General features: G+C 41.9%; 6 non-coding genes across 6 annotated transcripts; all 6 read right to left on the bottom strand.

Annotated features, from left to right (window-relative positions):
• Positions 1-1,422: 1,422 nt before the first annotated feature.
• Positions 1,423-1,529, bottom strand: LOC126196810 (U6 spliceosomal RNA). Its single transcript, XR_007539250.1, has one exon. It is a non-coding gene; the product is annotated as a U6 spliceosomal RNA (small nuclear RNA).
• A 2,493-nt stretch (positions 1,530-4,022) lies between these two features.
• LOC126196820 (U6 spliceosomal RNA) lies at positions 4,023-4,129 on the bottom strand. The gene has a single exon (XR_007539259.1). It is a non-coding gene; the product is annotated as a U6 spliceosomal RNA (small nuclear RNA).
• A 2,493-nt stretch (positions 4,130-6,622) lies between these two features.
• LOC126196822 (U6 spliceosomal RNA) lies at positions 6,623-6,729 on the bottom strand. Its single transcript, XR_007539261.1, has one exon. It is a non-coding gene; the product is annotated as a U6 spliceosomal RNA (small nuclear RNA).
• Positions 6,730-9,222: 2,493 nt separating this feature from the next.
• LOC126196813 (U6 spliceosomal RNA) lies at positions 9,223-9,329 on the bottom strand. The gene has a single exon (XR_007539252.1). It is a non-coding gene; the product is annotated as a U6 spliceosomal RNA (small nuclear RNA).
• A 2,479-nt stretch (positions 9,330-11,808) lies between these two features.
• LOC126196778 (U6 spliceosomal RNA) lies at positions 11,809-11,915 on the bottom strand. Its single transcript, XR_007539222.1, has one exon. It is a non-coding gene; the product is annotated as a U6 spliceosomal RNA (small nuclear RNA).
• A 2,493-nt stretch (positions 11,916-14,408) lies between these two features.
• Positions 14,409-14,515, bottom strand: LOC126196821 (U6 spliceosomal RNA). Its single transcript, XR_007539260.1, has one exon. It is a non-coding gene; the product is annotated as a U6 spliceosomal RNA (small nuclear RNA).
• Positions 14,516-16,989: the final 2,474 nt, after the last annotated feature.

Below are 16,989 nucleotides of genomic sequence, written 5' to 3'. Positions count from 1 at the left end.
AGTTAATAACTGAGTAGCTACTGGTGTCATGTGACACAAACTGGTTTGTGATGTTGCTGTCTGTTTCAAAATCTTGAAGCTTGCTAGTGTTTTGTGTCTTGACTGCCTCTGTATTTGCTTATGTGCTAGAGCTTCTGTGTATGTGACATGATGAATATTGCATGCAGGGTTTGTCCAATCTTTCTGCTAGACACAGGATGAGAGGTGCATCAGCTGTAATTGTGAACAGCATCGACTTGTATGACATTGATGGGCTTCAAAGTGCTGTCAAAATAGTAGAGCCTCACATCTAAATACTATATGTTAATATTAGCATACTGGTCTGCTTTCTAAACACTTCAGTGTTGTGGTATTCATTGGCTGACACTTTTGAATTTAATTTAGGTAACTATATGTAGTGGCAGATTGCCAGACATGTTTGTAAAATACTTTGTGTGTCGCACTAGTGAAATTTGTACATGACATGCTGGTGCACCACATATTTGCTGTAATAGTTGGTTTTTAGGTGAAGGGCAGTGGCTTATTACACAGGCAGATATGCTTGAGTTAAGAATCTGATGAGGTGTCACCTGCAGCCTGTATTATGAGGCTGCAGCTGGACAGCAAGGCCACTAGGAGAGTTACTTGAAACATAATGTTAAATGAACTTCCTGTAAAGGGGTAACTTGCACACTTAATGATTAAAGAGACATCTACCTTCACATGTTTATTTATGCTGCTGAAACAATTATGGCATCAGCTGCAGCCATGAAGATGAATAAAGTTAAATGTTGTGGGTCTGTGTGCAGAAAGTATGTGATAGTGGCATACAGGCACCAGAAGCTTTGTAGGCGTTAGAGAAAAATAAATATTAGGTAATGCAAGCTAATTTTAGAGCGCTAGAGTGTATTTAAGCAGTAGTCTGAGTGAAAGTATGTGAGTGAGAAAGATTTGGAACATGCAGCTATCTTGAGTAAAGTTGATGTCAGGTTTCCAAATGTTGTGTGTGGCAGTAGGTGTGTGTTATGAAATGACGTGATTGAGACAGTAGGAAGAGATGTTGTGCCAGCAGAGTGTGATACTGAGGAAGAGAAGAGGCTTTTGCCTGTGCTAGGCTTAGTCTTAGACTCGCTGTGATTTGTGTCACGTTTGCGAATGAGCTGAAGGGGTGCTAGTGACATGTACTTGTGTCAGTGTGGTTGTGGTTTTGGTGTGCTTGCTGAGTTGTTATTAGAGTGACATTTTAGATATGCATTGGTGATGTAAGGGATAGGTTTATTGCCAGTTTTATCATGTTCTGTTGTGAATGAAAGAGAGTGGAGGAGAACTGCGTAAATGGTCAGCATAGTTTGTGACAAGTGGGTGCAGATATGAAGCGAAACTTGTGTAGGTGGCTGAGGGTATTAGCAGCTGATGTGAGACATGAGAGAGTGAGATTGCGAAAAAAATGTGGAACGCTTCACGATTTTGCGTGTCATCATTGCGCAGAGGCCATGCTAATCTTCTCTGTATCGTTCCAATTTTAGTATATGTACCGCCGAAGCGAGTACATTCGAGGAGCCGTCTGAAATTGTATATATAGTTGTGGCGTCGCGTCAAACATGGTTCGGCTTGGACGTAGCTTTACGCAGCTCTGGCGAGGATCACAAGGCCTGCCGAGTGCTAATCTGTGAATTAATTACTGCGAGGTGTCGTTCTTAGTAAGTGGCAGCTCTGTCAACTGTATTATTTGGCAGTATTGGATGTAAAACTTAGATCGTAGAGTCGCTTGCTCTCGCAGCATCCACCCAGAGCAGCAGCAGGTTCACACAGCTGCCGCTAGGCGGCAGCAAGACGTGTTGGCACGTATTGTCGCCATGTTCTCACATCGCGAGTTTAGTGTCTCATAGGCATACCTATGAAACACACTTCTCTAAGGTGTGGGATAAATGACGCTGATTGGAGCTGGTAGCAGGTCTTGAAGACTCTCAAAACAAGCGAATATTTTTGCGAAACTGTCTTCACTGCTAACACAAATTGCATTACTCTTTCAGTGGTACTTTCTTACGATACTAATCGATTTAATGACAGAGTGCGCATATGCAAGGCAACTTTTAACTCACACATCAAGTACACCACAAGAAGACACAGTCTGTGACCATGTACATTATTGAGTAACTCCTATTCATCCAATGGTGCCAGAAGACAATAGTGACTGCAAAAAGAGACACAGTAGCCTCACGAACCATTAAAACCACCATTCATATTGCACACTTTGAAACACAGCAGTGTAGGCCATTACTAGCGCATGGATGGGTGAATGCGAGTTGTGTGAGATAGTAGTAGGAATGATGGACATAGTTCCGTTTTCAGTACAATACCAGGTGATATATTTGTGTTGATCCAAGATTACACAGGGCAGGTCTACTTGGCAAGAGTGAAACACTGTGATGGAGATGTGTGAATGAGCCTAAAATATTGAGCGGACATGTGGTAAGAGAAACCAGGTTAGCATTGTGTTAGTAGCTGTAGTTATGTTCCTGTGAAATGTCAATCAGATGTAATCCAGTTTGGTGAATGTTGTTATTGCAGGAAGAATTGCTAGTGCAAAACAAAGAGTGATAGGTTTAGTATCTGAAAGCAGTTAATAACTGAGTAGCTACTGGTGTCATGTGACACAAACTGGTTTGTGATGTTGCTGTCTGTTCCAAAATCTTGAAGCTTGCTAGTGTTTTGCGTCTTGACTGCCTCTGTATTTGCTTATGTGCTAGAGCTTCTGTGTATGTGACATGATGAATATTGCATGCAGGGTTTGTCCAATCTTTCTGCTAGACACAGGATGAGAGGTGCATCAGCTGTAATTGTGAACAGCATCGACTTGTATGACATTGATGGGATTCAAAGTGCTGTCAAAATAGTAGAGCCTCACATCTAAATACTATATGTTAATATTAGCATACTGGTCTGCTTTCTAAACACTTCAGTGTTGTGGTATTCATTGGCTGACACTTTTGAATTTAATTTAGGTAACTATATGTAGTGGCAGATTGCCAGACATGTTTGTAAAATACTTTGTGTGTCGCACTAGTGAAATTTGTACATGACATGCTGGTGCACCACAGATTTGCTGTAATAGTTGGTTTTTAGGTGAAGGGCAGTGGCTTATTACACAGGCAGATATGCTTCAGTTAAGAATCTGATGAGGTGTCACCTGCAGCCTGTATTATGAGGCTGCAGCTGGACAGCAAGGCCACTAGGAGAGTTACTTGAAACATAATGTTAAATGAACTTCCTGTAAAGGGGTAACTTGCACACTTAATGATTAAAGAGACATCTACCTTCACATGTTTATTTATGCTGCTGAAACAATTATGGCATCAGCTGCAGCCATGAAGATGAATAAAGTTAAATGTTGTGGGTCTGTGTGCAGAAAGTATGTGATAGTGGCATACAGGCACCAGAAGCTTTGTAGGCGTTAGAGAAAAATAAATATTAGGTAATGCAAGCTAATTTTAGAGCGCTAGAGTGTATTTAAGCAGTAGTCTGAGTGAAAGTATGTGAGTGAGAAAGATTTGGAACATGCAGCTATCTTGAGTAAAGTTGATGTCAGGTTTCCAAATGTTGTGTGTGGCAGTAGGTGTGTGTTATGAAATGACGTGATTGAGACAGTAGGAAGAGATGTTGTGCCAGCAGAGTGTGATACTGAGGAAGAGAAGAGGCTTTTGCCTGTGCTAGGCTTAGTCTTAGACTCGCTGTGATTTGTGTCACGTTTGCGAATGAGCTGAAGGGGTGCTAGTGACATGTACTTGTGTCAGTGTGGTTGTGGTTTTGGTGTGCTTGCTGAGTTGTTATTAGATAGACATTTTAGATATGCATTGGTGATGTAAGGGATAGGTTTATTGCCAGTTTTATCATGTTCTGTTGTGAATGAAAGAGAGTGGAGGAGAACTGCGTAAATGGTCAGCATAGTTTGTGACAAGTGGGTGCAGATATGAAGCGAAACTTGTGTAGGTGGCTGAGGGTATTAGCAGCTGATGTGAGACATGAGAGTGTGAGATTGCGAAAGAAATGTGGAACGCTTCACGATTTTGCGTGTCATCATTGCGCAGGGGCCATGCTAATCTTCTCTGTATCGTTCGAGTTTTAGTATATGTACCACCGAAGCGAGTACATTCGAGGAGCCGCCTGAAATTGTATATATAGTTGTGGCGTCGCGTCAAACATGGTTCGGCTTGGACGCAGCTTTACGCAGCTCTGGCGAGGATCACAAGGCCTGCCGAGTGCTAATCTGTGAATTAATTACTGCGAGGTGTCGTTCTTAGTAAGTGGCAGCTCTGTCAACTGTATTATTTGGCAGTATTGGATGTAAAACTTAGATCGTAGAGTCGCTTGCTCTCGCAGCATCCACCCAGAGCAGCAGCAGGTTCACACAGCTGCCGCTAGGCGGCAGCAAGACGTGTTGGCACGTATTGTCGCCATGTTCTCACATCGCGAGTTTAGTGTCTCATAGGCATACCTATGAAACACACTTCTCTAATGTGTGGGATAAATGACGCTGATTGGAGCTGGTAGCAGGTCTTGAAGACTCTCAAAACAAGCGAATATTTTTGCGAAACTGTCTTCACTGCTAACACAAATTGCATTACTCTTTCAGTGGTACTTTCTTACGATACTAATCGATTTAATGACAGAGTGCGCATATGCAAGGCAACTTTTAACTCACACATCAAGTACACCACAAGAAGACACAGTCTGTGACCATGTACATTATTGAGTAACTCCTATTCATCCAATGGTGCCAGAAGACAATAGTGACTGCAAAAAGAGACACAGTAGCCTCACGAACCATTAAAACCACCATTCATATTGCACACTTTGAAACACAGCAGTGTAGGCCATTACTAGCGCATGGATGGGTGAATGCGAGTTGTGTGAGATAGTAGTAGGAATGATGGACATAGTTCCGTTTTCAGTACAATACCAGGTGATATATTTGTGTTGATCCAAGATTACACAGGGCAGGTCTACTTGGCAAGAGTGAAACACTGTGATGGAGATGTGTGAATGAGCCTAAAATATTGAGCGGACATGTGGTAAGAGAAACCAGGTTAGCATTGTGTTAGTAGCTGTAGTTATGTTCCTGTGAAATGTCAATCAGATGTAATCCAGTTTGGTGAATGTTGTTATTGCAGGAAGAATTGCTAGTGCAAAACAAAGAGTGATAGGTTTAGTATCTGAAAGCAGTTAATAACTGAGTAGCTACTGGTGTCATGTGACACAAACTGGTTTGTGATGTTGCTGTCTGTTTCAAAATCTTGAAGCTTGCTAGTGTTTTGTGTCTTGACTGCCTCTGTATTTGCTTATGTGCTAGAGCTTCTGTGTATGTGACATGATGAATATTGCATGCAGGGTTTGTCCAATCTTTCTGCTAGACACAGGATGAGAGGTGCATCAGCTGTAATTGTGAACAGCATCGACTTGTATGACATTGATGGGCTTCAAAGTGCTGTCAAAATAGTAGAGCCTCACATCTAAATACTATATGTTAATATTAGCATACTGGTCTGCTTTCTAAACACTTCAGTGTTGTGGTATTCATTGGCTGACACTTTTGAATTTAATTTAGGTAACTATATGTAGTGGCAGATTGCCAGACATGTTTGTAAAATACTTTGTGTGTCGCACTAGTGAAATTTGTACATGACATGCTGGTGCACCACAGATTTGCTGTAATAGTTGGTTTTTAGGTGAAGGGCAGTGGCTTATTACACAGGCAGATATGCTTCAGTTAAGAATCTGATGAGGTGTCACCTGCAGCCTGTATTATGAGGCTGCAGCTGGACAGCAAGGCCACTAGGAGAGTTACTTGAAACATAATGTTAAATGAACTTCCTGTAAAGGGGTAACTTGCACACTTAATGATTAAAGAGACATCTACCTTCACATGTTTATTTATGCTGCTGAAACAATTATGGCATCAGCTGCAGCCATGAAGATGAATAAAGTTAAATGTTGTGGGTCTGTGTGCAGAAAGTATGTGATAGTGGCATACAGGCACCAGAAGCTTTGTAGGCGTTAGAGAAAAATAAATATTAGGTAATGCAAGCTAATTTTAGAGCGCTAGAGTGTATTTAAGCAGTAGTCTGAGTGAAAGTATGTGAGTGAGAAAGATTTGGAACATGCAGCTATCTTGAGTAAAGTTGATGTCAGGTTTCCAAATGTTGTGTGTGGCAGTAGGTGTGTGTTATGAAATGACGTGATTGAGACAGTAGGAAGAGATGTTGTGCCAGCAGAGTGTGATACTGAGGAAGAGAAGAGGCTTTTGCCTGTGCTAGGCTTAGTCTTAGACTCGCTGTGATTTGTGTCACGTTTGCGAATGAGCTGAAGGGGTGCTAGTGACATGTACTTGTGTCAGTGTGGTTGTGGTTTTGGTGTGCTTGCTGAGTTGTTATTAGAGTGACATTTTAGATATGCATTGGTGATGTAAGGGATAGGTTTATTGCCAGTTTTATCATGTTCTGTTGTGAATGAAAGAGAGTGGAGGAGAACTGCGTAAATGGTCAGCATAGTTTGTGACAAGTGGGTGCAGATATGAAGCGAAACTTGTGTAGGTGGCTGAGGGTATTAGCAGCTGATGTGAGACATGAGAGTGTGAGATTGCGAAAGAAATGTGGAACGCTTCACGATTTTGCGTGTCATCATTGCGCAGGGGCCATGCTAATCTTCTCTGTATCGTTCGAGTTTTAGTATATGTACCGCCGAAGCGAGTACATTCGAGGAGCCGCCTGAAATTGTATATATAGTTGTGGCGTCGCGTCAAACATGGTTCGGCTTGGACGTAGCTTTACGCAGCTCTGGCGAGGATCACAAGGCCTGCCGAGTGCTAATCTGTGAATTAATTACTGCGAGGTGTCGTTCTTAGTAAGTGGCAGCTCTGTCAACTGTATTATTTGGCAGTATTGGATGTAAAACTTAGATCGTAGAGTCGCTTGCTCTCGCAGCATCCACCCAGAGCAGCAGCAGGTTCACACAGCTGCCGCTAGGCGGCAGCAAGACGTGTTGGCACGTATTGTCGCCATGTTCTCACATCGCGAGTTTAGTGTCTCATAGGCATACCTATGAAACACACTTCTCTAATGTGTGGGATAAATGACGCTGATTGGAGCTGGTAGCAGGTCTTGAAGACTCTCAAAACAAGCGAATATTTTTGCGAAACTGTCTTCACTGCTAACACAAATTGCATTACTCTTTCAGTGGTACTTTCTTACGATACTAATCGATTTAATGACAGAGTGCGCATATGCAAGGCAACTTTTAACTCACACATCAAGTACACCACAAGAAGACACAGTCTGTGACCATGTACATTATTGAGTAACTCCTATTCATCCAATGGTGCCAGAAGACAATAGTGACTGCAAAAAGAGACACAGTAGCCTCACGAACCATTAAAACCACCATTCATATTGCACACTTTGAAACACAGCAGTGTAGGCCATTACTAGCGCATGGATGGGTGAATGCGAGTTGTGTGAGATACTAGTAGGAATGATGGACATAGTTCCGTTTTCAGTACAATACCAGGTGATATATTTGTGTTGATCCAAGATTACACAGGGCAGGTCTACTTAGCAAGAGTGAAACACTGTGATGGAGATATGTGAATGAGCCTAAAATATTGAGCGGACATGTGGTAAGAGAAACCAGGTTAGCATTGTGTTAGTAGCTGTAGTTATGTTCCTGTGAAATGTCAATCAGATGTAATCCAGTTTGGTGAATGTTGTTATTGCAGGAAGAATTGCTAGTGCAAAACAAAGAGTGATAGGTTTAGTATCTGAAAGCAGTTAATAACTGAGTAGCTACTGGTGTCATGTGACACAAACTGGTTTGTGATGTTGCTGTCTGTTCCAAAATCTTGAAGCTTGCTAGTGTTTTGTGTCTTGACTGCCTCTGTATTTGCTTATGTGCTAGAGCTTCTGTGTATGTGACATGATGAATATTGCATGCAGGGTTTGTCCAATCTTTCTGCTAGACACAGGATGAGAGGTGCATCAGCTGTAATTGTGAACAGCATCGACTTGTATGACATTGATGGGATTCAAAGTGCTGTCAAAATAGTAGAGCCTCACATCTAAATACTATATGTTAATGTTAGCATACTGGTCTGCTTTCTAAACACTTCAGTGTTGTGGTATTCATTGGCTGACACTTTTGAATTTAATTTAGGTAACTATATGTAGTGGCAGATTGCCAGACATGTTTGTAAAATACTTTGTGTGTCGCACTAGTGAAATTTGTACATGACATGCTGGTGCACCACAGATTTGCTGTAATAGTTGGTTTTTAGGTGAAGGGCAGTGGCTTATTACACAGGCAGATATGCTTGAGTTAAGAATCTGATGAGGTGTCACCTGCAGCCTGTATTATGAGGCTGCAGCTGGACAGCAAGGCCACTAGGAGAGTTACTTGAAACATAATGTTAAATGAACTTCCTGTAAAGGGGTAACTTGCACACTTAATGATTAAAGAGACATCTACCTTCACATGTTTATTTATGCTGCTGAAACAATTATGGCATCAGCTGCAGCCATGAAGATGAATAAAGTTAAATGTTGTGGGTCTGTGTGCAGAAAGTATGTGATAGTGGCATACAGGCACCAGAAGCTTTGTAGGCGTTAGAGAAAAATAAATATTAGGTAATGCAAGCTAATTTTAGAGCGCTAGAGTGTATTTAAGCAGTAGTCTGAGTGAAAGTATGTGAGTGAGAAAGATTTGGAACATGCAGCTATCTTGAGTAAAGTTGATGTCAGGTTTCCAAATGTTGTGTGTGGCAGTAGGTGTGTGTTATGAAATGACGTGATTGAGACAGTAGGAAGAGATGTTGTGCCAGCAGAGTGTGATACTGAGGAAGAGAAGAGGCTTTTGCCTGTGCTAGGCTTAGTCTTAGACTCGCTGTGATTTGTGTCACGTTTGCGAATGAGCTGAAGGGGTGCTAGTGACATGTACTTGTGTCAGTGTGGTTGTGGTTTTGGTGTGCTGGCTGAGTTGTTATTAGAGTGACATTTTAGATGTGCATTGGTGATGTAAGGGATAGGTTTATTGCCAGTTTTATCATGTTGTGTTGTGAATGAAAGAGAGTGGAGGAGAACTGCGTAAATGGTCAGCATAGTTTGTGACAAGTGGGTGCAGATATGAAGCGAAACTTGTGTAGGTGGCTGAGGGTATTAGCAGCTGATGTGAGACATGAGAGAGTGAGATTGCGAAAAAAATGTGGAACGCTTCACGATTTTGCGTGTCATCATTGCGCAGGGGCCATGCTAATCTTCTCTGTATCGTTCGAATTTTAGTATATGTACCGCCGAAGCGAGTACATTCAAGGAGCCGCCTGAAATTGTATATATAGTTGTGGCGTCGCGTCAAACATGGTTCGGCTTGGACGTAGCTTTACGCAGCTCTGGCGAGGATCACAAGGCCTGCCGAGTGCTAATCTGTGAATTAATTACTGCGAGGTGTCGTTCTTAGTAAGTGGCAGCTCTGTCAACTGTATTATTTGGCAGTATTGGATGTAAAACTTAGATCAACTTAGATCGTAGAGTCGCTTGCTCTCGCAGCATCCACCCAGAGCAGCAGCAGGTTCAAGACGTGTTGGCACGTATTGTCGCCATGTTCTCACATCGCGAGTTTAGTGTCTCATAGGCATACCTATGAAACACACTTCTCTAATGTGTGGGATAAATGACGCTGATTGGAGCTGGTAGCAGGTCTTGAAGACTCTCAAAACAAGCGAATATTTTTGCGAAACTGTCTTCACTGCTAACACAAATTGCATTACTCTTTCAGTGGTACTTTCTTACGATACTAATCGATTTAATGACAGAGTGCGCATATGCAAGGCAACTTTTAACTCACACATCAAGTACACCACAAGAAGACACAGTCTGTGACCATGTACATTATTGAGTAACTCCTATTCATCCAATGGTGCCAGAAGACAATAGTGACTGCAAAAAGAGACACAGTAGCCTCACGAACCATTAAAACCACCATTCATATTGCACACTTTGAAACACAGCAGTGTAGGCCATTACTAGCGCATGGATGGGTGAATGCGAGTTGTGTGAGATAGTAGTAGGAATGATGGACATAGTTCCGTTTTCAGTACAATACCAGGTGATATATTTGTGTTGATCCAAGATTACACAGGGCAGGTCTACTTGGCAAGAGTGAAACACTGTGATGGAGATGTGTGAATGAGCCTAAAATATTGAGCGGACATGTGGTAAGAGAAACCAGGTTAGCATTGTGTTAGTAGCTGTAGTTATGTTCCTGTGAAATGTCAATCAGATGTAATCCAGTTTGGTGAATGTTGTTATTGCAGGAAGAATTGCTAGTGCAAAACAAAGAGTGATAGGTTTAGTATCTGAAAGCAGTTAATAACTGAGTAGCTACTGGTGTCATGTGACACAAACTGGTTTGTGATGTTGCTGTCTGTTTCAAAATCTTGAAGCTTGCTAGTGTTTTGTGTCTTGACTGCCTCTGTATTTGCTTATGTGCTAGAGCTTCTGTGTATGTGACATGATGAATATTGCATGCAGGGTTTGTCCAATCTTTCTGCTAGACACAGGATGAGAGGTGCATCAGCTGTAATTGTGAACAGCATCGACTTGTATGACATTGATGGGCTTCAAAGTGCTGTCAAAATAGTAGAGCCTCACATCTAAATACTATATGTTAATATTAGCATACTGGTCTGCTTTCTAAACACTTCAGTGTTGTGGTATTCATTGGCTGACACTTTTGAATTTAATTTAGGTAACTATATGTAGTGGCAGATTGCCAGACATGTTTGTAAAATACTTTGTGTGTCGCACTAGTGAAATTTGTACATGACATGCTGGTGCACCACAGATTTGCTGTAATAGTTGGTTTTTAGGTGAAGGGCAGTGGCTTATTACACAGGCAGATATGCTTCAGTTAAGAATCTGATGAGGTGTCACCTGCAGCCTGTATTATGAGGCTGCAGCTGGACAGCAAGGCCACTAGGAGAGTTACTTGAAACATAATGTTAAATGAACTTCCTGTAAAGGGGTAACTTGCACACTTAATGATTAAAGAGACATCTACCTTCACATGTTTATTTATGCTGCTGAAACAATTATGGCATCAGCTGCAGCCATGAAGATGAATAAAGTTAAATGTTGTGGGTCTGTGTGCAGAAAGTATGTGATAGTGGCATACAGGCACCAGAAGCTTTGTAGGCGTTAGAGAAAAATAAATATTAGGTAATGCAAGCTAATTTTAGAGCGCTAGAGTGTATTTAAGCAGTAGTCTGAGTGAAAGTATGTGAGTGAGAAAGATTTGGAACATGCAGCTATCTTGTGTAAAGTTGATGTCAGGTTTCCAAATGTTGTGTGTGGCAGTAGGTGTGTGTTATGAAATGACGTGATTGAGACAGTAGGAAGAGATGTTGTGCCAGCAGAGTGTGATACTGAGGAAGAGAAGAGGCTTTTGCCTGTGCTAGGCTTAGTCTTAGACTCGCTGTGATTTGTGTCACGTTTGCGAATGAGCTGAAGGGGTGCTAGTGACATGTACTTGTGTCAGTGTGGTTGTGGTTTTGGTGTGCTTGCTGAGTTGTTATTAGATAGACATTTTAGATATGCATTGGTGATGTAAGGGATAGGTTTATTGCCAGTTTTATCATGTTCTGTTGTGAATGAAAGAGAGTGGAGGAGAACTGCGTAAATGGTCAGCATAGTTTGTGACAAGTGGGTGCAGATATGAAGCGAAACTTGTGTAGGTGGCTGAGGGTATTAGCAGCTGATGTGAGACATGAGAGAGTGAGATTGCGAAAAAAATGTGGAACGCTTCACGATTTTGCGTGTCATCCTTACGCAGGGGCCATGCTAATCTTCTCTGTATCGTTCCAATTTTAGTATATGTACCGCCGAAGCGAGTACATTCGAGGAGCCCTCTGAAATTGTATATATAGTTATGGCGTCGCGTCAAACATGGTTCGGCTTGGACGTAGCTTTACGCAGCTCTGGCGAGGATCACAAGGCCTGCCGAGTGCTAATCTGTGAATTAATTACTGCGAGGTGTCGTTCTTAGTGAGTGGCAGCTCTGTCAACTGTATTATTTGGCAGTATTGGATGTAAAACTTAGATCGTAGAGTCGCTTGCTCTCGCAGCATCCACCCAGAGCAGCAGCAGGTTCACGCAGCTGCCGCTAGGCGACAGCAAGACGTGTTGGCACGTATTGTCGCCATGTTCTCACATCGCGAGTTTAGTGTCTCATAGGCATACCTATGAAACACACTTCTCTAATGTGTGGGATAAATGACGCTGATTGGAGCTGGTAGCAGGTCTTGAAGACTCTCAAAACAAGCGAATATTTTTGCGAAACTGTCTTCACTGCTAACACAAATTGCATTACTCTTTCAGTGGTACTTTCTTACGATACTAATCGATTTAATGACAGAGTGCGCATATGCAAGGCAACTTTTAACTCACACATCAAGTACACCACAAGAAGACACAGTCTGTGACCATGTACATTATTGAGTAACTCCTATTCATCCAATGGTGCCAGAAGACAATAGTGACTGCAAAAAGAGACACAGTAGCCTCACGAACCATTAAAACCACCATTCATATTGCACACTTTGAAACACAGCAGTGTAGGCCATTACTAGCGCATGGATGGGTGAATGCGAGTTGTGTGAGATAGTAGTAGGAATGATGGACATAGTTCCGTTTTCAGTACAATACCAGGTGATATATTTGTGTTGATCCAAGATTACACAGGGCAGGTCTACTTGGCAAGAGTGAAACACTGTGATGGAGATGTGTGAATGAGCCTAAAATATTGAGCGGACATGTGGTAAGAGAAACCAGGTTAGCATTGTGTTAGTAGCTGTAGTTATGTTCCTGTGAAATGTCAATCAGATGTAATCCAGTTTGGTGAATGTTGTTATTGCAGGAAGAATTGCTAGTGCAAAACAAAGAGTGATAGGTTTAGTATCTGAAAGCAGTTAATAACTGAGTAGCTACTGGTGTCATGTGACACAAACTGGTTTGTGATGTTGCTGTCTGTTTCAAAATCTTGAAGCTTGCTAGTGTTTTGTGTCTTGACTGCCTCTGTATTTGCTTATGTGCTAGAGCTTCTGTGTATGTGACATGATGAATATTGCATGCAGGGTTTGTCCAATCTTTCTGCTAGACACAGGATGAGAGGTGCATCAGCTGTAATTGTGAACAGCATCGACTTGTATGACATTGATGGGCTTCAAAGTGCTGTCAAAATAGTAGAGCCTCACATCTAAATACTATATGTTAATATTAGCATACTGGTCTGCTTTCTAAACACTTCAGTGTTGTGGTATTCATTGGCTGACACTTTTGAATTTAATTTAGGTAACTATATGTAGTGGCAGATTGCCAGACATGTTTGTAAAATACTTTGTGTGTCGCACTAGTGAAATTTGTACATGACATGCTGGTGCACCACAGATTTGCTGTAATAGTTGGTTTTTAGGTGAAGGGCAGTGGCTTATTACACAGGCAGATATGCTTCAGTTAAGAATCTGATGAGGTGTCACCTGCAGCCTGTATTATGAGGCTGCAGCTGGACAGCAAGGCCACTAGGAGAGTTACTTGAAACATAATGTTAAATGAACTTCCTGTAAAGGGGTAACTTGCACACTTAATGATTAAAGAGACATCTACCTTCACATGTTTATTTATGCTGCTGAAACAATTATGGCATCAGCTGCAGCCATGAAGATGAATAAAGTTAAATGTTGTGGGTCTGTGTGCAGAAAGTATGTGATAGTGGCATACAGGCACCAGAAGCTTTGTAGGCGTTAGAGAAAAATAAATATTAGGTAATGCAAGCTAATTTTAGAGCGCTAGAGTGTATTTAAGCAGTAGTCTGAGTGAAAGTATGTGAGTGAGAAAGATTTGGAACATGCAGCTATCTTGAGTAAAGTTGATGTCAGGTTTCCAAATGTTGTGTGTGGCAGTAGGTGTGTGTTATGAAATGACGTGATTGAGACAGTAGGAAGAGATGTTGTGCCAGCAGAGTGTGATACTGAGGAAGAGAAGAGGCTTTTGCCTGTGCTAGGCTTAGTCTTAGACTCGCTGTGATTTGTGTCACGTTTGCGAATGAGCTGAAGGGGTGCTAGTGACATGTACTTGTGTCAGTGTGGTTGTGGTTTTGGTGTGCTTGCTGAGTTGTTATTAGAGTGACATTTTAGATATGCATTGGTGATGTAAGGGATAGGTTTATTGCCAGTTTTATCATGTTCTGTTGTGAATGAAAGAGAGTGGAGGAGAACTGCGTAAATGGTCAGCATAGTTTGTGACAAGTGGGTGCAGATATGAAGCGAAACTTGTGTAGGTGGCTGAGGGTATTAGCAGCTGATGTGAGACATGAGAGTGTGAGATTGCGAAAGAAATGTGGAACGCTTCACGATTTTGCGTGTCATCATTGCGCAGGGGCCATGCTAATCTTCTCTGTATCGTTCGAGTTTTAGTATATGTACCGCCGAAGCGAGTACATTCGAGGAGCCGCCTGAAATTGTATATATAGTTGTGGCGTCGCGTCAAACATGGTTCGGCTTGGACGTAGCTTTACGCAGCTCTGGCGAGGATCACAAGGCCTGCCGAGTGCTAATCTGTGAATTAATTACTGCGAGGTGTCGTTCTTAGTAAGTGGCAGCTCTGTCAACTGTATTATTTGGCAGTATTGGATGTAAAACTTAGATCGTAGAGTCGCTTGCTCTCGCAGCATCCACCCAGAGCAGCAGCAGGTTCACACAGCTGCCGCTAGGCGGCAGCAAGACGTGTTGGCACGTATTGTCGCCATGTTCTCACATCGCGAGTTTAGTGTCTCATAGGCATACCTATGAAACACACTTCTCTAATGTGTGGGATAAATGACGCTGATTGGAGCTGGTAGCAGGTCTTGAAGACTCTCAAAACAAGCGAATATTTTTGCGAAACTGTCTTCACTGCTAACACAAATTGCATTACTCTTTCAGTGGTACTTTCTTACGATACTAATCGATTTAATGACAGAGTGCGCATATGCAAGGCAACTTTTAACTCACACATCAAGTACACCACAAGAAGACACAGTCTGTGACCATGTACATTATTGAGTAACTCCTATTCATCCAATGGTGCCAGAAGACAATAGTGACTGCAAAAAGAGACACAGTAGCCTCACGAACCATTAAAACCACCATTCATATTGCACACTTTGAAACACAGCAGTGTAGGCCATTACTAGCGCATGGATGGGTGAATGCGAGTTGTGTGAGATACTAGTAGGAATGATGGACATAGTTCCGTTTTCAGTACAATACCAGGTGATATATTTGTGTTGATCCAAGATTACACAGGGCAGGTCTACTTGGCAAGAGTGAAACACTGTGATGGAGATGTGTGAATGAGCCTAAAATATTGAGCGGACATGTGGTAAGAGAAACCAGGTTAGCATTGTGTTAGTAGCTGTAGTTATGTTCCTGTGAAATGTCAATCAGATGTAATCCAGTTTGGTGAATGTTGTTATTGCAGGAAGAATTGCTAGTGCAAAACAAAGAGTGATAGGTTTAGTATCTGAAAGCAGTTAATAACTGAGTAGCTACTGGTGTCATGTGACACAAACTGGTTTGTGATGTTGCTGTCTGTTTCAAAATCTTGAAGCTTGCTAGTGTTTTGTGTCTTGACTGCCTCTGTATTTGCTTATGTGCTAGAGCTTCTGTGTATGTGACATGATGAATATTGCATGCAGGGTTTGTCCAATCTTTCTGCTAGACACAGGATGAGAGGTGCATCAGCTGTAATTGTGAACAGCATCGACTTGTATGACATTGATGGGCTTCAAAGTGCTGTCAAAATAGTAGAGCCTCACATCTAAATACTATATGTTAATATTAGCATACTGGTCTGCTTTCTAAACACTTCAGTGTTGTGGTATTCATTGGCTGACACTTTTGAATTTAATTTAGGTAACTATATGTAGTGGCAGATTGCCAGACATGTTTGTAAAATACTTTGTGTGTCGCACTAGTGAAATTTGTACATGACATGCTGGTGCACCACAGATTTGCTGTAATAGTTGGTTTTTAGGTGAAGGGCAGTGGCTTATTACACAGGCAGATATGCTTGAGTTAAGAATCTGATGAGGTGTCACCTGCAGCCTGTATTATGAGGCTGCAGCTGGACAGCAAGGCCACTAGGAGAGTTACTTGAAACATAATGTTAAATGAACTTCCTGTAAAGGGGTAACTTGCACACTTAATGATTAAAGAGACATCTACCTTCACATGTTTATTTATGCTGCTGAAACAATTATGGCATCAGCTGCAGCCATGAAGATGAATAAAGTTAAATGTTGTGGGTCTGTGTGCAGAAAGTATGTGATAGTGGCATACAGGCACCAGAAGCTTTGTAGGCGTTAGAGAAAAATAAATATTAGGTAATGCAAGCTAATTTTAGAGCGCTAGAGTGTATTTAAGCAGTAGTCTGAGTGAAAGTATGTGAGTGAGAAAGATTTGGAACATGCAGCTATCTTGAGTAAAGTTGATGTCAGGTTTCCAAATGTTGTGTGTGGCAGTAGGTGTGTGTTATGAAATGACGTGATTGAGACAGTAGGAAGAGATGTTGTGCCAGCAGAGTGTGATACTGAGGAAGAGAAGAGGCTTTTGCCTGTGCTAGGCTTAGTCTTAGACTCGCTGTGATTTGTGTCACGTTTGCGAATGAGCTGAAGGGGTGCTAGTGACATGTACTTGTGTCAGTGTGGTTGTGGTTTTGGTGTGCTGGCTGAGTTGTTATTAGAGTGACATTTTAGATGTGCATTGGTGATGTAAGGGATAGGTTTGTTGCCAGTTTTATCATGTTGTGTTGTGAATGAAAGAGAGTGGAGGAGAACTGCGTAAATGGTCAGCATAGTTTGTGACAAGTGGGTGCAGATATGAAGCGAAACTTGTGTAGGTGGCTGAGGGTATTAGCAGCTGATGTGAGACAT

This window comes from Schistocerca nitens, chromosome 7 (assembly GCF_023898315.1).
Source record: "Schistocerca nitens isolate TAMUIC-IGC-003100 chromosome 7, iqSchNite1.1, whole genome shotgun sequence".
NCBI lineage: Eukaryota > Metazoa > Arthropoda > Insecta > Orthoptera > Acrididae > Schistocerca > Schistocerca nitens.
This window is presented reverse-complemented; position numbering and strand designations above follow the sequence as displayed.